The sequence below is a fragment of the Gobius niger genome (assembly GCF_951799975.1).
Source record: "Gobius niger genome assembly, chromosome: 24".
NCBI lineage: Eukaryota > Metazoa > Chordata > Actinopteri > Gobiiformes > Gobiidae > Gobius > Gobius niger.
Genome location: NC_136875.1, coordinates 13,232,629 through 13,254,238, shown reverse-complemented (window position 1 = coordinate 13,254,238; position 21,610 = coordinate 13,232,629). Strand labels below are relative to the sequence as shown.

Here is a 21,610-nt window from a genome sequence, read left to right as displayed (position 1 = left end):
GTCCCGTCACTGCGAGAGAAGTTGGGGGAATCGCTCGTGAAGTTGGCGTGAGTTTGACTTTCAACTTACCCAGAGATTCACCACTATTCCTCCAACTGCGCCTTCAGCTAAGTAGCTAGGCTAGCTGCTAGCCTTGCTGCTTCTAGCCTAACAAAACGTTGCCGAGCAACGCGCAAACTTTTGGGAACTATTTGTCACGGAAGTCATTAAATAAACCTTTCGACCTTCATAAAAGTGTACGAAGTTTATGTTGTATGTGTTCAGTTGGCAAATGGCCGAATAATAAGCAGGATAATGAATAGAACGCTGGTCATTATCGGGAAAATAAGCACCGAGAGGGCGAAACAAGACCGGAAACAATGATGAAGATGTGACAAAAAAAGTGAGAAAACTTAGACAAAAAACTGTCAAAAAAATTACGAAAAAAAGTGGCAAAAAATTGACAAAAAATGACCAAAAAATGATGAAAAAGTGGCAAAAATGTGATAAATATTTGACAAAAAAATTACAGAAAGTGACAAGAAAGTGACGAAAAATTAACAAAAAATTGACGAAAAAATGACAAAAAATGACAAAAAAAATGATGAAAAAATGATGAAAAAAATGGCAAAAATGTGATAAATATTTGACAAAAAATTGACAAAAAAAGGACAAATGTGACAAAAAGTGACAAAAAATGTACAAACAATTTGACCAAAAATTTACAAAAAAAAGTTACAAAAATGACTTGAAAACCCCCCAAAAAATCTGATGACGTGAGGAAACAGATCCATTCAGATGGGTGTTGTAGATCTTAGCTTTCAAATGAGGCATTACTCTGGCCTACAGGATTTGGGTAAAGCTGAACTGGAGTAAATGCTCTCGGTCCAGGCGGGAGTTAAGAGGTTAAAGAGCCGTGAACGTCACATCACGAAAATTGTTATTAAATTATTATTATTATACGTTATCAACTACTACTACTAAACTAATGCAAAGTCTTTCACAAGTACTTTTAGCAGAACCGTAATGAGTTTTTCCAATACTATTAAAACCACAGACACTTTAGATGAGAGACTAAACTTCTGCGCTTCCTTCAAGGACCGAATGCCCCAAACGATGGCTGGGACTTCCGGCCACGTCTCCTCCGTCCCTCTTCCTCCTCCCGCCGCCTTCTCCTGGCAGATAATTAGCTCCGGTTGGTGTTTTTCCCCGAATAGTACCTTGGTGTTTTGTGACAGTTCCGACGCGTACCTGCGTTTTTAATGAGAAATCTGCTTTAGCTTCTTAAGTTCCTCGGCGTCTCCTTTCATCTTCCCTCGCCGCGCTGTCGGCTCCTCGCAGGGTTTCATTGTTTCTGCCGCGTGTCCTTGCCATTTCCGTCGCTGCTTCTCTGTAATAAAAATAAATACAGCTCTTTCTTGGTTTCAGTGTTTTGTTTTTTTTTCACCGTCCTCCTCAACAGTGTCTTGCATCTTTACCAATTTGCTGCGTTTTTTTTTAATCTCTTAACTCCCGCCTGAACCGAGAGGATCTTTTTCTTCACGTCATCAGATTTTTTTTCCATACGTTTTTTGTTGGGCATTCAACTCATTTTTGTAACTTTTTTGTCATTTTTCGTCCAATTTTTGTAATTTTTTCGTCAAATTTTATCACATTTTTGTATTTTTTTTGTCACATTTTTTTCACATTTTGTCACATTTTGGTCATTTTTTTGTGTCATTTTTTGGGAAAAAAATTGTCAAATATTTTGTCACATTTTGTCACATTTTTGTCTTTTTTTTGTCACATTTTGTCACATTTTTGTCATTTTTTTTGTCAATTTTTTGTCAAATTTTTTGTCACATTTTTGTCACATTTTGTCACATTTTTGTCATTTTTTTGGTCATTTTTTGGTCACATTTTTGCCATTTTTTTCTTCAATTTTTTGTCAATTTCTTGTGACCGAGGCATGTAGAATTAAACTGTTTTAACCTACAAACGAGCCATAACATGTGTCCATAGCTATTGCATAGAATACGCTGTGGTATATTTACAGTCCCTATCAAATAAATAAATCAGTCCATTTTTGAAATATTCAAATTTGATGAGATTTTTAATTTGGGCCCCAGTCCCTCTGCTGCCTGTGTCAGCTCCGCCCCTGTTCCTGCTTCATCTGTCACTGCTGCTGAGACATTGCCTTTAAAGAGGGGGTGTTCTGCTTTTTTCAGTCACATAGCACCAGTCTATATCACACTACAATGATGACCAAACCTTCTGTTGGTCTGTAAATGCAGTAAATTAGTTTTTACAGATTACTCAGAAATACGTGAATGTGCCAAGGCAACACTTCAGCCATGTTTTTAATGAGGGAATGACATAAAAACATGAGGTAAAGCTTGAAAAAGTCCATTTTGCATAATACCCCCCCTTTAAACTCTGAATATTTGGACCTTTTTCAACCAGCCTATGTGAAAAATGAATGTTCTGAGCTCCGTTACACCTTCACAAACACATTCACTGAGAGAAACAGTGACGCGCTGTTTGTCATTTCCATCCCGGCCTTTCAATACTGCATGTATCATCAAATAAAGGAAAGAAAATCCATACTGTCCTGAGATCCTTTTGTCCCTCCCCTCCCACTGCCTCTGCACGTTACTTACATATCGCTCGCAGATGGAAACATATCGATTCTTTCGGAAACTATTATTTTCCCCCGGAGATCGCCCCCCCCCCCTCCCTCCTCTTTGTCGGAAAAAAAAAAAAGCTGCTACAATTACTGTCATAAACGGACACTTTGATCCGCGGGCGAACACGAGCTTTCCAAAGGCATTAGGGTCCCTCGCGCCGCACGTGAAAATAATTGCCTCCTATTAAAATCGGCCGTAAATCCGCGCCGTATTGATTAGCTGCCGCGCTAATGGACAGCGTTGTCTAAGGGGGCCGGACAAATAACGAATGTTCGCTTTGTTCCGGAGCTAATTGGGCGCGAAGAGGGTTCAGGATCTTTAGCGCTTCCCTGTCGGGGCGAACCCAGGGAGGTAGGTCAACGTCGGCCCGGCTCGTCTTCCCGCGCCCGCACCTCATTCGTTATTTCAGGGCTAAATTGGACATTTTCCTAAATCGATCTTTTGTTTCCACCGGGATCCTCAAATCCTCCGACGCGCTGGAGTGCGGTTGTATCGGAGATTTTGACGGGCGCGCTTAGTCCGGGAGCGTCCGACGGGGGATATTATGCGTAAACAAACTGGATGGGATCGATACGGCGCCGGCAACAAAACGCCGGTGTCACCTCTCTATCATTCCGAAGCGCTTACAGGGGAGAACGAGGCGGGCGTAATGGGGCGCCGTTAAAAGGTCATGGTTTTCAGCCTGGGTGATTCTTGTAGTGTAATTTGAGCCCTATTTGCAACGGGATTAGAATCAGCCAGGGACCTCAGGTAAAAAGTGTAAATTACCGGCGTCCTCGGAGTTTCCTGCCTGGCCAATCCGTCCACTCCTGATTTTTATATGAGTTCAAAATCAGGCCCGTCTGGGAGTTTGCTAACAGCCAAGAACTAGCTACTAATAAAATACACGAAGCCCAGAGAGCGGAGGGAGAGGGGTGAGAGGGGAGAGAGGCGAAGGTAAGCACCGACTCGGGAGCATCAATGACGCTGGAACCGCTGAATATCGCTCCGTTGTCCCTCTGTGTTTCTTAAACATTAAGTTGAAAATGAGGAAATGCAAATAATAAGCTCTATTATTTCTAGTATTGAAATCTGAGGCTTAATATTGACGAGCAGACGAGGCTCTGAGTAACTTGAGACTTTTACGCACCAGTTTTAAAACGCGTGTCTTGCAAAATTCGTGTTTTATGATTGCGTTCTGAAATTCAGTTTAGTTTAGCTCAATTTATTCTGCAATCTCTGGTTATTCCTTATTGAAATAACAAAATCTCAACACAAACAAATGTAGTGAGAGTTGAATTAATGACAGATAAAAACAGCTCAGTGTTTTGTTTTTGTTTTTTTTTACGATGCTGTTAAAATCTGTGTAAAATGATGCCTAACGAAACTCTAATGCCGCCTCCATTCTTCATCAAAAGTAAATAAAAATGCGCACAGGAAACAAAAAAAGCCTCGTCACGTGTCGGATCCTCCCCGTTTCTGTCCAAATCACAGACGCGCCTGTTCGCATTGGATTAGTTTTATCACAGGACCTCGGAGTTCAGCAATTTTTACTTCGCAAATCACTGACACAGGATTAACATCACAGACATTCTCCGTGATTACTACAAATCGCATGTGGTCACTAGGTAAAACTAATCCCGTGCGAATAGGGCTCAACGTACTTCACAAGGATGTACCTGCGTAGATGTTGAAGCTCAGAGGGTCTTGAGTAAAGCACATTCATGCTGAATTCCTCTACTTTTAAAACCGAGTTAATTATGATTCTGTGATAACCCGAGATTGCACCAAATTGATGAAGACGTCCGCCATATTGGTGTCGTAGAAGCTGTTCCATTCATTCCTATGGGCGTCTGTGCAGCAAACGCACCAAACTTACCAAAGAAAATCACATAAACTGTGGTCGTTTCTGAGCCTGTTCCTACAAATGCACAATTACGATGTAAGCGGCTTCACGGGCCTGTAAACGGAGCTTTTTCTCACCGCACGGTCTGGAATGATGAAGCCAGTGCCGACTGTGGTGATGGAAAAATGTCCATTCATGGCATTTATATCATTTCTAATGTTCCTTCATAAACAAATTATTAGATGACGTTCAGTGGCCGTTAGACGTGAACCCGACCCACAGTTAGCTAAAAAAAACTGAATATGTTTCAACATTTGTATCAGAAACCACTTTCATTTATTAGTTATATTACTAACTATTTCATTAATGATTTCTAACCAGGCTTTGACTCCAACTAAATGAGGTCGATGGGTTGACAACAGCTGAAAACATCTGGATTGTTCATAATTTGTGATGTTTGAGGCTAAATGCTAATGCTACGTAGTAAATATAAACCGCGTAAGTAAATTTACAATATTTATTAATATTAATTGTGTTATATAATAAAATGCCACTTCCAGCCTTGTGTTGCATTGTAGATGCAATGTATTTTATCTGTTTGATTCAGCATCTGTTTCTCCTCCTGACATCAATTCGAGCGTCAGAAGAAGAGGAGAGGGATTAATTATTCACTTTGTTGTAAGCTATGCATATACATGCTTTTCAGTCATGTGACTTTTGTTGTTAGGGTGGCCATTTTGAATACCTTAGTAGAATTATAAGATAAGATAAGATAATCCTTTATTGATCTCACAAAGGAGAAATTCACTTGTTACAGTCGGCGTTCAAGAAGATCACTCAGAGTTAATAAAGTGCAGCTGATACAGATTATTGCACATGTTACTTCACAGTCTTATTGCACAGTCTGACAGCAGTGGGGATGAAGGCTTTGCGGTAGCGCTCCGTCCTGCACTGAGGGTGTCTCAGTCTTCCACTGAGAGAGCTGCTCAGCTCTTCTACAGTGCAGTGCTACAACATGTAACAATATCTCTACTCAGGATGAAAATGAAAGACAACTGATCGACAGTGGCATTTTATTTACTCGTAATCCTTGCTCACGAAGAAAACAGTTAAAACACGACTGCAGAGATGCACGTTTAAGTGAAGAAACCAGTAAGCTGCTCCAGACGTTAGCAGGCTACCGGTTAGCATTTAGCTTCAACAGCTCAGCTCCCTCTCCAAGAGAAAGCCCTGAACCACAAACATCTATCCTTGGATACACATGTTCAGAGGTCAGAGCTGTTACTGTAGTATTTCCTTAGTGTTCACAGATGTGAGACACACATGTGTTTATCGCGTTGAAGCCATTGACGGTTGGATGACAGTTGCTAACCAGTAGCATGCTAATGTCTTGAGCAGCTTAAACACTGACTCAGTGACAAAGTGTAAAAATCCCAGAGGAAGGTTTTCTGTTTTTCTCTTTGACGTGTTCATGTAGTCTCCAGAGTGAAGCAGATCTTTTGTAAATCCTGTAGCTCCACAGACAGAGCACACATGCTGCTTATATGACATAAACGTACGTCTCTGGGGCCGTGTTTTTACTGTTTTCTTCTTGAGCAATGATTACGAGAACATTAAAATGTCACAGTCTGCCAGTCGTCTTTCATTTTCATCCTGAGTAGAGATATTGTTTGTGTACTTTATACTTTATCATCTCCATGATGTGGAGCCAGGCTGATGGTCAGAATCACCTGGCTGGAGGATTCACCTATTGTACATGTTTTTAGTGGTAGGTGAAACCGGAGTACCCGGAGGAATCGAACCCGGGACCTTCTAGCTGTGAAGCCGAGGCGCTAACCGCTGCGCTACCGTGCCGCCAATTGTTCAAATGGCCGCCAATATTGTTACATGTTGTAGTACTGCATGATGCTACTTCGGTATTCAAAATGGCCGCCAATATCGTTACATGTTGTAGTACTGCATGATGCTACTTCGGTATTCAAAATGGCCGCCAATATCGTTACATGTTGTAGTACTGCATAATGCTACTTCAGTATTCAAAATGGCCGCCAATATTTTTGCATGTTGTAGTACTGCATGACGCTACTTCGGCATTCAAAATGGCCGCCAATATTGTTACATGTTGTAGTACTGCATGATGCTACTTCGGTATTCAAAATGGCCGCCAATATCGTTACATGTTGTAGTACTGCATGATGCTACTTCGGTATTCAAAATGGCCGGCAATATTGTTGCATGTTATAGTACTGCATAATGCTACTTCAGTATTCAAAATGGCCGCCAATATTGTTGCATGTTGTAGTACTGCATGAGGCTACTTCGGCATTCAAAATGGCCGCCAATATTGTTACATGTTGTAGTACTGCATGATGCTACTTCGGCATTCAAAATGGCCGCCAATATCGTTAGTTGTTGTAGTACTGCATAATGCTACTTCGGCATTCAAAATGGCCGCCAATATTGTTACATGTTGTAGTACTGCATAATGCTACTTCGGCATTCAAAATGGCCGCCAATATCGTTAGTTGTTGTAGTACTGCATAATGCTACTTCGGCATTCAAAATGGCCGCCAATATCGTTAGTTGTTGTAGTACTGCATGATGCTACTTCGGCATTCAAAATGGCCGCCAATATCGTTAGTTGTTGTAGTACTGCATAATGCTACTTCGGCATTCAAAATGACCGCCAATATTGTTACATGTTATAGTACTGCATGATGCTACTTCGGCATTCAAAATGGCCGCCAATATCGTTAGTTGTTGTAGTACTGCATAATGCTACTTTGGCATTCAAAATGGCCGCCAATATTGTTACATGTTGTAGTACTGCATGATGCTACTTCGGCATTCAAAATGGCCGCCAATATTGTTACATGTTATAGTACTGCATGATGCTACTTCGGTATTCAAAATGGCCACCAATATTGTTACATGTTGTAGTACTGCATGATGCTACTTCGGTATTCAAAATGGCCGCCAATATTGTTACATGTTGTAGTACTGCATAATGCTACTTCAGTATTCAAAATGGCCGCCAATATTGTTACATGTTGTAGTACTGCATGATGCTACTTCGGCATTCAAAATGGCCGCCAATATTGTTACATGTTATAGTACTGCATGATGCTACTTCGGTATTCAAAATGGCCGCCAGAACTATGCATAAATGTCATTTTTTTAATCGCTTCATCCCAGTCAAGCAGCATAATTGTAAAAGAAACTGGTCCGGAGTTGCCGACACCACCCGCCGTTTCTCTGCATCTTTCCCATTGATTCTCAAATTCGCGTCTTTGACATCGATCCACACGTTCTTGCTTTAAAAGAGCAAACCAAAATAAACAACTGTCTGCCTGTGGACCGGCTTTTCCTGTCAATAATTAAAGCGCGCACTATTTTTAACCCCAAAACCGCCGGCTCCACCAATAACAAGGCGAAGCTCGTGTTCCATTAGCTTTACCGTCCCTCCCTCGCGTTCGTGTCTGTCTCCTTTAATTAGCGCCACAGCTCTGGCAACTTTTCCGACCAACTTTTTCTGAAGCGTTGACGCTGACAAACGGCATATATATATGTTTTTTTCCGCTCTCCTCCTCCCAGACAGTACAGATGCGTCGGCTTCTCTCGCCGCCGCGTTCGCCAGGGGTCGGCGGGGTCACTGCATTACGGCTAATTGGCGAATCAAGCCCGACACAAATGGGACATAAACGCAGCATTACGAGGCGCTTGTAGGTGGAGCAGGGGAAGAGAAAGCGTGTCATTACTGACCCTTTTTTTTTTTTTTTTTTTCGCCGCTCCGCTATTAGAATGGAAAATGTGACTTCGGTGGAAACGACTGTGCGAGGGAAGGGGCGTTTCGGTGCAAGCGAGTGGGTGGGGAAGCGCGTAGCCTGTTGCGGGCGGGGACGGGCGGTCGGAGCGATGCATTAGCGAAAGGTCGGACGTAGCAGAAAGAACATTGACGGGTGAAGAAAAGAGAAATTCATCGTGGCACCTGGAAGGTCTATTGTCTAATGTGTTATTCTCGCCATTGGGCTCAATGTTTCAAAAACACGAACCCAGTGTCGTGTCGTGCGACTGTAGATGAACACACTTAACTCGTCGACGGCCATTTTCAAATCAGAGAGCTCCCCACTGGTTTTTCAGGATTTTGACAGTTTTTTCAGAAGAAAAACGAGATTTGTGTCCATTTGCACCTAAAATATTAGGTTCATTTATTAATGAACATTTCAAACCATCTCCCAGCCAGTGTTAATTTCGTCGACTAAAATATTTAGTCTTAATTTTAGTCAAAGTGATATTTTTGCCGACTAAAATTGGACTAAAACTAAATTAAACGTTCCTCATGAGACTAAAACTATGACTAAAATGTCCAGATATTTTAGTCGACTAAAATAAGACTAAATAAAAAAGAAAGGGAGAGACTAAAATCATCCAAACTTCTATTGAGCGTCTGAAAGAGCCTCAGATCATTTAAATTCACTGTCAAATGAACAGGTTTGTTCTTTATTTATGTGGAGCAGCTCCATGAAGTCGAGGACCTGATTAAATATGATTATAATTAATATTATAAATGCAAAGTCGACTAAATTAGTCTTAAATTTAGTCGACTAAATTGACATGCAATTTTAGTCGACTAAAACTAGACTAAAATTGAAAAGTTTTTTTTGACTAAATCTCGACTAAAATTAAATTACATTTTAGTCAAAAGACTAAGACTAAAACTAAAATAAAATATGTTGTCAAAATTAACACTGCTCCCAGCGGCTGGAACATTGACGCCTTTTATTTTGTCGGGACAACAGGAAGTGTTTCGTTGCTGTTAGCGGAGCTTTGACATCAATGTCACTGCAGGTTTCTGTTTCGTTTTTACCGCGGACCGGATTATTTGTTGTTATCTCGTGTAAAAGGCGAGTTTAGACGGAGCGTTTGTGTTTGTGATCGATCATGAGACTGACCCGAGAGAAGACGAGACGCTCGCGCTGATGGGAGGAGTTATTTTGAGGCGTGGGACTGACCTGCACACGGAGCAGCTGGACGTGCTTTGAAGACGCGATGGAGACTTTATTAAAACCCTGGAGGGTCACACAACATTTGTTTGCCCTGTTTCCAAATATCGTCACAGGAGGTTTGAAAAGTGGCTAAATCTGTGTCAAAGTTACGCTCGGATCAGCTCCTCCGCAGCGTCCCCCCCTCAGCCCGGGTTCCCGTTTGTTACTTCCTGCACGTGAGTTTTCATTTACACCAGTATGAGACAAATTCCTAACATGGGGAATATTTATACCACTAAAGTTTCTAATAAAAGCCCCGGCCTGTTTTAGAGACCGGCTTTAATTTGTCTCCGCCAGCCGCGAACCCGGCCCCTGTTAGAGACTCGGCCGCTAATGGAACACAGGCCAGTATTAGAGAATTTACGGTATGTGTTGTATTGTTATGGATTGCATGTATTATTATTATTTTTAAGTTGTTCTAAAAAAACTAAAAACCCAAGACTTTCTGTTACGTCCTCTTTCCTCTAGGGGGTGCAAGAATCTCCATACTCCATACTCGGTGGTGGTAAGCTACTATTGTAGCCACAGCTGCCCTGGGGTAGACTGATGGAAGCAAGGCAACCAGTCTGCGCCATCGGCTCCACCACCACTCACTCACGCACTACATTCGCCCCAGGCTTCCTGCTGTTTCCAAACGGTCTCCCATCCAAGTCCTGCCGGGCCCTTCCCTGCTGAGCTTCCCAGGTCTGACGGGATTGGGGTAAGGGTCAGCTACATACAGTATTAGTAACTATCATTTTATCAGAGGGGATTTTGGATCTTGTTTAGTTTTTGAATAAGCTAATCATAAGTGAAAAATTAATTAGATATATGAGAACCGATATTTAAAAAATCCCTCAGAAGAAAGACTGGGAAGCTTGAAGTCTCTCGAAGCTAAAGTGGTGAATCACACGGCGGCCTCGTACGGGGTAAGCTCAGTCATTTTTATTCTCCGACCTCAAAACCAAGACGTTAAGGGAGAAAAGAATTAAATAATCTCCACATCGACCGCTGTGTGAAAAATCAATACTTTCACCTTACATTTTTGTCACATTTTTGTTGAGTTTTTGTTGAGTTTTTGTTGAGTTTTTGTTGAGTTTTTGTTGAATTTTTGTTGAATTTTTGTTGAATTTTTGTTGAATTTTTGTCATTTTTTTGTTGAATTTTTGTCACATTTTTGTTCAGTTTTTGTCACATTTTTGTTGAATTTTTGTCACATTTTTGTTGAAATTTTGTCACATTTTTGTCACATTTTTGTTGAATTTTTGTTACAGTATTGTTGAATTTTTGTTGAATTTTTGTCACATTTTTGTTGAATTTTTGTCACATTTTTGTTGAATTTTTGTCACATTTTTGTTGAATTTTTGTTGAATTTTTGTTACATTTTTGTTGAATTTTTGTCACATTTTTGTTGAATTTTTGTCACATTTTTGTTGAATTTTTGTCACATTTTTGTTGAATTTTTGTTACATTTTTGTTGAATTTTTGTCACATTTTTGTTGAGTTATTGTCACATTTTTGTTGAATTTTTGTTGAATTTTTGTTGAATTTTTGTCACATTTTTGTTGAGTTTTTGTCACATTTTTGTTGAAATTTTGTCACATTTTCTTCACTTCAGGAAAGACACAGCCCCACCGTCCCCCCCTTCGCCCTGACAGACTCTCCCACCCCCATCTCCATTGTGGATCGTTCTGTTTCCTGGGCACCACCATCACCCAGGACCTGTGTGAAAAATCAATACTTTCACCTTAAACGATGTTGGCCTTAAATAAACATCATCTGCTGAAATGAACTTAAAACGGTCAAACATTGCAGTCCTTCTTACCCCGCTCTGAAACAAACCTCGCCGCAGACGCAGACTCTAAACGGCGTTGAAGACGAGCCGTTACATCACATTACATTAAGTCAATACTTGGCCGCTCTCCTCTTGGCGTGCGTTCGGCTAATTTCCCCGGGCCGCGTTCATATTTAATGTCGCGCTGGGGTTCGCCTGTCTCTTCACGTCTTTTTGTTGTGACTCCGAGTCCCTTCTGGGCACACATTTAGCGTCTCTGGTGCCCCAAACCCCCCTCAACCCCCCCCCTCCAAATCAAGATGAGACGATATTTCCTTCGGAGTCGCCGAGAGTCGATCGGTTTGTCAGTTTGGGGCGTTTCCGCTTTTCCCTCTGAGGGTCGAAGAGGCTGAGAGATGAAGATCGCAGGAATCAGGCGAGGCAAGTTTATTTGTAGAGCACGATTCATACACAAGGCAATTCAAAGGGCTTCACAGTTAAAGCAGAATAAAATATAAGAAAGACAAATACAATCAATAAAAACGTCAACATAACATTAATCGATTACAGTAAGAGGCAAGAGTGTAGATACAATACTTTCAGTTATTTAAGTCTTGTTTGGATTCGCTCTGTCTTGAGAACTATTTTAACCTCTTACCACCCGCCTAAACCAAATGCATTCTGTCCTCTTGCTGTTATATAGGCCTGTGTAACACCTCATTTGAAAGCTAAGACCCACAAAACTGATGTTTTTCCTCGCGTTGTTGCTGTGTTGTGTCACCTTTTTTAGTTTTTTTTTCTTTCTTTTTTTTTCATTTTTGTCACATTTTTGTTGAGTTTTTGTCACATTTTTGTTGAATTTTTGTTGAGTTTTAGTCATATTTTTGTTGAGTTTTTGTCACATTTTTGTTGAGTTTTTGTTGAATTTTTGTCACATTTTTGTTCAGTTTTTGTCACATTTTTGTTGAGTTTTTGTTGAATTTTTGTCACATTTTTGTTGAGTTTTTGTCACATTTTTGTTGAATTTTTGTCACATTTTTGATGAATTTTTGTAGAATTTTTGTCATTTTTTTGTTGAATTTTTGTCACATTTTTGTTGAATTTTAGTTGAATTTTAGTTGAATTTTAGTTGAATTTTTGTCATTTTTTGTTGAGTTTTTGCCACATTTTTGTTGAATTTTTGTCATTTTTTTGTTGAGTTTTTGTCACATTTTTGTTGAATTTTTGTAGAATTTTTGTCATTTTTTTGTTGAATTTTTGTCACATTTTTGTTGAATTTTTGTCACATTTTTGTTGAATTTTTATCACATTTTTGTTGAATTTTTGTTGAATTTTTGTTGAATTTTTGTTGAATTTTTGTCATTTTTTGTTGAATTTTTGTCACATTTTTGTTGAGTTTTTGTCATTTTTTTGTTGAATTTTTGTCACATTTTTGTTGAATTTTTGTCACATTTTTGTTGAATTTTTATCACATTTTTGTTGAATTTTTGTTGAATTTTTGTTGAATTTTTGTTGAATTTTTGTTGAATTTTTGTTGAATTTTTGTCACATTTTTGTTGAATTTTTGTCACATTTCTGTCGCGTTTACATCCTTGTTTTCTTCTCATTTTTTGTGGCTGTTTTGGTGCTTTTTTCCCAAGAAGCTTTTTGATTAGGGTAAAACCAAACTGGAGAAAATGGGATCCGTTCAGGTGGGAGTTAAGAGGTTAAGTCTGCTCTGTCGCTCTGTCTTGAGCACTATTTTTACTTGCTCACACAAAATTACTTACTCCTTCTCCTCTGGATCAACATAAACAAATAATCAATTACAGTAAAAGGCCAGAGTGCAGATAAAATACTTTCAGTCATACTCACGGGCAAAAAGAACCGTTCTCAGCCTGGATTTGAACATTGTCAGAGTTGAGGCCTGTCTCACATCCTCATGAAGACTGTTCCAGCTGCATGAAACTGAAACACAGCCTCACCGTGTTTAGTCCTGACTCTGGGACCCACCAGGAGGCCCCTCCCTGAGACGGTTCGTACGGCTCTAACAGGCTCGGACGTCCTGCATTAGCGCACTACGCCTGCCGCGCCCGGAGGCGTTTGAATCAACATCGGTTATAACATGTCAGCGACCGGGTCAGGCCTGACGTGTGCGTTTGGACGGGCGGCGTGCCGGAGTTTGCTGGTAATGGCGGAAGTACAAACCGGATTAGACGTTCGCTCGGCTCAGATTTCATAGCTGATATATATCGTGCGGTTAAAAAAATAATGTGGTTATCCATTAGCGGGTGAAGGCACATCAGTAATGATTAGCTGCTGTGGATTTGTTTGAAAAATGCGATGCTGTTCCAAACCAATGAGCTGCAGAGAGGACGTTTTAGCGAAGAGACGCTCCGGCTCACATTGTTTTTAATCCAGAAAACCACACCTGGAGTTTAGAAGGAAGTGTGTTTGAGCAGGTCCTTCTACAGAGATAGAAAATGGTGCTCATGAAACCTGTGTGTGTGTTTTTGTCCTTCAGAAGGACCGTTATCTTCATTGGGTTTGATCCTGGACGGGGCCTTCCTGTGGAGTGAGTGTGTGAGAAGGTTTCCTCCAGGGGTGTTTGTAGTGTGTGACCTTTCCTGCTGGGCCCCCCCACTCAGGGGCTGCATGAGCGCCCAGAAGACAGAGGAGATGATCGTGGACGTCCCCCCTCGCCCTGACAGACTCTCCCAACCCCATCTCCATTGTGGATTCCTTCCGTTTCTTGGGCACCACCACTACCCAGGACCTCAAATGGGAGCCGAACATCAGCTCCCTCATCAAGAAGGCCCAGTGGAGGATGTTCTTCCTGCGGCAGCTGAGGAGACTTAAGCTGCCGACCAAGATGCTGGTGCAGATCTACTCCGCCATCATTGAGTCCATCCTCTCCTCCTCCATCAATGTGTGTTCCATCCTCTCCTCCTCCATCACAGTGTGGTCCATCCTCACCTCCTCCATCACCGTGTGGTCCATCCTCACCTCCTCCATCACCGTGTGAGTCCATCCTCACCTCCTCCATCATCGAGTCCATCCTCACCTCCTCCATCAATGTGTGTTCCATCCTCTCCTCCTCCATCACCGTGTTTGTCGCTCAGAAGTTCTTGTTGTCTGAAGAATTGAAGTCTGCCGGCCCATTTCGATCACTCGTGGCCAGCTTCCCCACAAATTTGAAAGCCAAGACCTTCAAAACTGATCCTAACTTTTTTTTTAATCGCATTTTTAAAGTGTTTTTGGTCACTTTTTCACCACATTGTTGTCGCTCTCTCTCGGCTCTTTTTGTAGATTTTTTTTCTCGCTTTTTCATCGCTCTTTAGTCGTGTTTTTGTCACATTTTGGAAGTGTTTTGGATGTGTTTTCCTCTTTTTTTTTAATCGCCATTTTTGTCACTTTTTCAGTCACATTTGTAGCCACAGCTTCCCCTGGGGCAGACTGAGAGAAGCGAGGTTGCTCATGGGATGGGCGGATCGACACCTATAAGTATCGATATTGGGCAAAAAGTATCGATACTAATTTACTAATAAAATGATGATTTATTTCTTTGTTCTGAGCCAAAACAGTCACAACAGCAAAGGATTGAACTGAGCCAGGCTGATAATTCTGTTTTAGGTTCTGTTTGTCATTTAAGTTTCACATTAGTGTTGTTTAATTAACCAGTTAAAGTAATATCATTTTAATTGACCAGTTAATTACATAAAATAGCCAGTTTTAGAAATGTATATTGATTGAAATACATTCACCCATATGAAATGACCAGTATCTGTATCGACAAAAATGACCCCAAATGTATCGGCATCGTATCGATTCCAAAAAATGTGGTATCGCCCATCCCTAATTCGACCTCCCGACCTCCTGATCATGAGACGACCCGCTCTACCGCCTGCACCACTGTCGCCTTTAACCCCTTGACTCCCACCTGAACCGAGCACATTTTCTCCAGCTTTACTCCAATCCAAAAGCTTCTGGAAAAAAGGTGTGAAAATAGCGACAAAACTGAGACAAAAACAAGGATGAAAATGTGAGAAATGTGAGAAAAAATGGACGAAAAATTGACAAAAAATGGACAAAAGTGAGAAAAAATTGACAAAAATTTGAGAAAAAATGGACGAAAAAGTCACAATAAATTTACAAAAAAATTACAATAAATTTACAAAAAAATTACAAAAAATTGACAAAAAATGGACAAAAGTGAGAAAAAAATTGACCAAAAATTGAGCAAAAATGGACGAAAAAGTGACAAAAAATGTAAAAAAAAAAAATTCAAAAATTGACAAAAATTGACAATAAATTGACGAAAAACTGCGAAAAATTTGACGAAAAATTGAGAAAAAATGTACGAAAAATGGATGAAAAACTGAGGAGAAAATGGACGAAAAAGTGACAAAAAATGTACAAAAAATTTACAAAAAAATGACAAAAATGGACAAAAATTTGATGAAAAACAGAGAAAAAGTTGACGAAAAAATGAGAAAAAATGGATGAAAAATTTACAAAAAATCGACAAAAAAGTGATGAGAATTTGACAAAAAAAAAGAAAATTGAGAAAAAATGGAGAAAAAATGGACAAAAAATTGACAAAAAACAGAGAAAAAATTGACAAAAAATTGAGCAAAAATGGACGAAAAAGTGACAAAAAATGTAAAAAAAAATTTACAAAAAAATTGACAAAAATGGACAAAAATTGGACAGAAATTGGACGAAAAACGGAGAAAAATTGGACGAAAAATGGAGAAAAAATGTACGGAAAAGAGACAAAAAATGAACAAAAAAATGGACAAAAAATTGACGAAAAACGGAGAAAAAATGGATGAAAAATTTACAAAAAAGTGACAAAAAAGTGATGAGAATTTGACAAAAAAGAGACGACTGCCCAACAAAAAAAGTGATGAAAAAAAATCTGATGATGTGAGGAAAAAGATCAATTTAGTTTTGTAGGTCTTTCAAATGAGGCGTTACACTGGCCTACAGGATTTGGGGTAAAGCTGAACTGGAGAAAATGCTCTCGGTTCAGGCGGGGGTGAAGAGGTTGAACCGGCTGCTCGGCTGTACAGTGGAGGTCGAGGCTCCTTTGTTGCAGACGTGCAGCTGGGCTTCTGTCATCCTTCCCGAGGGGCAGTCGTCGTGACTGGGCTCTGTGTTTGTGCTTCAGCTGCAGAGTCTCTACACACGCTTCACTCAGGCAACATCCTCTCATGTACACATCATCACTGAGCCTCTGTTATTGTAATACAGGCTTTTTCAAGTGCTTCATCAGATGCTCCAAATAACCAGATCCTGTTTTGCAGCTGTTTAGATAAATGGCCTCCTTTGTATCACGCTGAGGTAGGAGTGGGCTGCGAGGCCACGGGAACCAGACGAGATTTTGACAAAATGTGCAAAAATAATTAAAATTTTGCCTTTGTTTGGAGCCATTGTATTGTTTGTACAAAGAAAAAATGTCCAAAGTAATAAGGATGGTCACTGTAACTGGCCCTGATGATGAATATGTCATGACTTTAAAGGGTTTAAAGTTTAAAAATGTGGAGATTAACCTCTTACCACCTGCCTAAACCAAATGCATTCTGTCCTCTTTGGCTGTTATATAGGCCTGTGTAATGCCTCATTTTGGTCACATTTTTTGTTGAATTTTTGTCATTTTTTTGTTGAATGTTTGTCATATTTTTGTTGAATTTTTGTCATTTTTTGGTTGAATTTTTGTCACTTTTTGTTGAATTTTTGTCACATTTTTGTTGAATTTTTGTCATTTTTTGGTTGAATTTTTGTCACTTTTTGTTGAATTTTTGTCACTTTTTGGTTGAATTTTTGTCACTTTTTGGTTGAATTTTTGTCACTTTTTGTTTAATTTTTGTCACATTTTTGTTTAATTTTTGTCATTTTTTGTTTGAATTTTTGTCACATTTTTCTTGATTTTTTGTTGCATTTTTGTTGCATTTACATCCTTGTTTTCTTTTCATATTTTGTGGCTGTTTTGGTGCTTTTTTCCGAAGAAGCTTTTTGATTAGGGTAAAGCCAAACTGGATAAAATGAGTTCCGTTCAGGTGGGAGGGGGGGTATTATGCAAAATGGACTTTTTCAAGCTTTACATCATGTTATTATGTCACTCCCTCATTAAAAACATGCCTGAAGTGTTGCCTTGGCACATTCACGTATTTCTGAGTAATCTGTAAAAACTCTGATGGCGGCCATTTTAGGGATAGGTTTGCCTGAGTCCTCCTAGGAACGCCCCCACCTCCTGGAGACGCCTCCAGCCGAGTAACCAACCACTGCTCCTCAGCAGAACCCCCTCCCCACTGATGCCACAGACAGCGTGTGGAGGGGGCGTGTCGGAAAGAGTCAGAGGTTCTTAAAGAGACAGACACAAAAGTGACAAAAATGCAAAAAAATGCAACAAAAATGCGACAAAAAAGCAACAAAAATGTGACAAAAAAGTGATAAAAAATGTGACAAAAAAGCAACAAAAATGTGACAAAAAAAGTGATAAAAAATGTGACAAAAAAAGTGATAAAAAATGTGACAAAAATGCGACAAAAAATGCGACAAAAAAGTGACAAAAAAGTGACAAAAATGCAACAAAAATGCAACAAAAATGCGACAAAAATGCGACAAAAAATGTGACAAAAAAGTGATAAAAAATGTGACAAAAACTGGACAAAAATGCAACAAAAATGCAAAAAAATGCGACAAAAATGCGACAAAAAAATGACAAAAATGTGACAAAAAAGTGACAAAAATGCAACAAAAATGCAAAAAATGCGACAAAAATGTGACAAAAAAGTGATAAAAAATGTGACAAAAAAGCAACAAAAATGCAACAAAAATGCAACAAAAAAATGACAAAAAAGTGACAAAAATGTGACAAAAAAGTGACAAAAATGCAACAAAAATGCAAAAAAATGCGACAAAAATGTGACAAAAAAGTGATAAAAAATGTGACAAAAAAGTGACAAAAATGCAACAAAAATGCAAAAAAATGCAACAAAAAAGCAACAAAAATGTGACAAAAAAAATTATAAAAAAATGACAAAGTGACAAAAAAGCAACAAAAATGCGACAAAAAATGCGACAAAAAAGCAACAAAAATGCAACAAAAATGCAAAAAAATGCGACAAAAAAGTGACAAAAATCCGACAAAAAAGTGATAAAAAAGGGCCTATTTCAAGACATTCACTACAGCCATTTTGAGAGAGACATTTTATACAAGGCAGTTATTCTAATTTACTGCATTTACAGACCAACAGAAGGTTTGGTCATCATTGTAGTGTGATATAGACTGGTGCTGTGTGATTGAAAAAAGCAGAACACCCCCTCTTTAACAGAATAGGTCAAAGACTTGATCCCCGTCTTTGGCCTTGGTTGTGAACGAAAACCATTTCCAGAACCCGCCACAAACCCAGTCCCGGCTCCGTGTTCTCGACTCTCCGATCGCGCCGAGAGTAGATTTCATTGCCGATAGCGGATACCAGATAAAGCGTACGAAGCGCTCCCCCCCCCCCTCTGTTCCGTCTCTCCCCGTCTCTCTCTCCTCGGGGCCGTGTCTATGAAGCCGTTTAAAGTCGAGACAAGATTGGTATCGATCGGTGCGACAGACGCAGGAAATATGAGCCGCGGCTTTTTAACCTGCACTTCCTGCCTCGGAGTGCCAGATAGAGCCCGCGGCGCTGATAAGACGGATCGCACGCTGCGCCGTGATTGGCCGACGGGCCCCCCCCCCGACACACTGTCAATGGGCTGTTGACTGTTTTAAAGCGATCGAAGCCGAGAGACAAAGATAGGAGGAGGAGGAGGAGGGAGGAGGGAGGGAGGGGGAGAAACTACAAAGCTCATCCACTCTCCATCTATCACAGGCGGGGAGTGTTTTGAACCGTGTTTGACAAAAGCGCTAACAGGGAGATGAGCGCTTCTGAGGGTTTGGATTCGACAAGGCAACAATCATGCAGCGAGAAGAGGTTTAAACCGTTTAACCTCTTAACTCCCGCCTGAACCGAGAGCATTTTCTCCAGTTCAGCTTTGCCCAAATCCTGTAGGTCAGTGTAACGCCTCGTTTGAAAGCGAAGATCTGCAAAACTCATCTAAATGGAGCTTTTTCTTCATGTCATTAGATTTTTTTCCATCTTTTTTTTTGGGGGGGGGGGGGGTATTCAACTCATTTTGTACGTTTTTTGTCATTTTTTTAAATCAATTTTTTGACATTTTTTTGTCACATTTTTTGTCATTTTTTTGTCACATTTTTGTCACATTTTAGTCATTTTTTCATCACATTTTTGTCATTTTTTCATCACATTTTTGTCATTTTTTCGTCACATTTTTTGTTATTTTTTTGTCACATTTTTGTCACATTTTTGTCCTTTTTTCATCACATTTTAGTCATTTTTTCATCACATTTTTGTCATTTTTTCGTCACATTTTTTGTTATTTTTTGTCACATTTTTGTCACATTTTTGTCACATTTTTGTCACATTTTTGTCATTTTTTCATCACATTTTTGTCATTTTTTCGTCACATTTTTGTCATTTTTTCTCACTTTTTTGTCACATTTTTTGGCATTTTTTTGTCACATTTTTGTCACATTTTTTGTAATTTTTTTGTAATTTTTTCTCACATTTTTGTCATTTTTTTGTCACATTTTTTGTTATTTTTTGTCACATTTTTTGTCATTTTTTTGTCACATTTTTGTCACATTTTTGTCATTTTTTCATCACATTTTAGTCATTTTTTCATCACATTTTAGTCATTTTTTGGTCACATTTTTTGTTATTTTTTGTCACATTTTTTTCATTTTTTCGTCACATTTTTTGTCAATTTTGGTCATTTTTTTGTTATTTTTTGTCACATTTTTTTCATTTTTTCTGCACATTTTTAATTATTTTTTGTCACATTTTTGTCATTTTTTTGTTATTTTTTCTCACTTTTTTGTCACATTTTTTGTCATTTTTTTGTCACATTTTTTGTAATTTTTTTGTAATTTTTTCTCCCATCTCCAGAAGCTTTTGGATTGGGGTAAAGCCAAACTGGAGAAAATGTGCTCGGTTCAGGGTTTAATACATCATATACATATACATTACATATAGGCTGCAGAGTGTGCATGAGGGTTATTTTCCCGTAACAGTGGATACATTCTGGTTTAATCTTACTTTCTGGTCACTTGTGCCAACCTTTACCAACTTTTAAAACCAACTAATGGTGTTGCTCCTCCTCTGAGAAGTCCTGGTCACACTCTCTGGGCCTGATCTTTCTAAACACAGGCAGCAAACCAGACTTTAGTGCAGACCAGGGCCGTGCAGAGACCTACCGAGGGGCAGGGGCTCAAAAAAAGTCATCTGGTGACTTTGGGAAAACATGGAATTGGTGAGTTGGATTGTTCAATGTGTTTGTGTGCCATGAGGCTTAGCATTAGCCGCAAACATGCTAATATGCTAACCATATAGTTAAGGCCTCAACCTGGTTTGTGCCCATTCATGTATTTGAAATCCTAATGTTAGCATTAGCATTAGCTTTAGCATTTTCTTTTTTGTTGTTTCTTAAATTCGGTTCTGAATTGGATGATGTTTTGAATATCCATGCATCCATCCATCCATCCATTTTCTTCCACTTTTCCGTTTCCGTTTTTGGGGGCAGCTGTAGGAAATGCCCAAATCACATTGCACCAGCCCCTTATGGCTCCTCCTGCAGGTGGTGGGTCCTCAGAAGAACGGTCTCATGGTTCTAACCGGGCCTGTTGGTCTCTCATAAGGAGCTTCTGAACCGCTCTTTGCCTGACCCGTCACTTAGGACCTGTTTGCCCTGGGAGACCCTACAGGGGCACGAAACCCCCGACAACAGAGCTCCAGGATCATTCGGGCGCTCAAACCCCTCCACCATGTTAAGGTGGCGGTTCCAGGAGGGGATGTTTTGAATATGCTTTATGAAATTTAACCAGGGTTATTCTTGATTTGATTACACTAATATTGCGATTTCCTGACATTTTGAATAATGTGTACTAGTGATGCGCGGGTTGCGGGTTCCACCGCGGGCCCCGCGGTCTGCCCGCGGTTCGGGTCGGGTCGGGTCGTGAAATTCTCCTTCGATCGCGGGGCGGGTTGGGGCGGGTCAAAAAATGCCGGTCGCGGGCACTCTATGCCTCCGTACGCGCATTCATTGAATTCATTCACAACTTATTCCGTCGTCTTTACAGCAGGTTTTTAGCGTAAATATACGTCGGATTTTCATAAAACAAGCAGCGTTTTGCAGCTTGTGATCCAGAGAACGCTTTTGTGGAGCTCATGTTTCCTATTCTCCACCGTATGTGCGACTGTGTGTGACTTCGCGTTAGGCCGACCTCTGCTCTCTTCCTCTCTCCCTC

General features: G+C 39.9%; 1 long non-coding RNA gene across 1 annotated transcript in view; it reads left to right on the top strand.

The window, feature by feature from the left end:
• Nucleotides 1–21,104, top strand: part of LOC306982424 — a 224,035-nt gene extending 202,931 nt beyond the window's left edge. Inside the window, exon 3 of the long non-coding RNA XR_013794201.1 lies at nt 20,893–21,104. This is a non-coding gene — a long non-coding RNA (uncharacterized lncRNA). The remainder of the gene's footprint in view (nt 1–20,892) is intronic.
• The last annotated feature ends 506 nt before the right edge of the window (nt 21,105–21,610 follow it).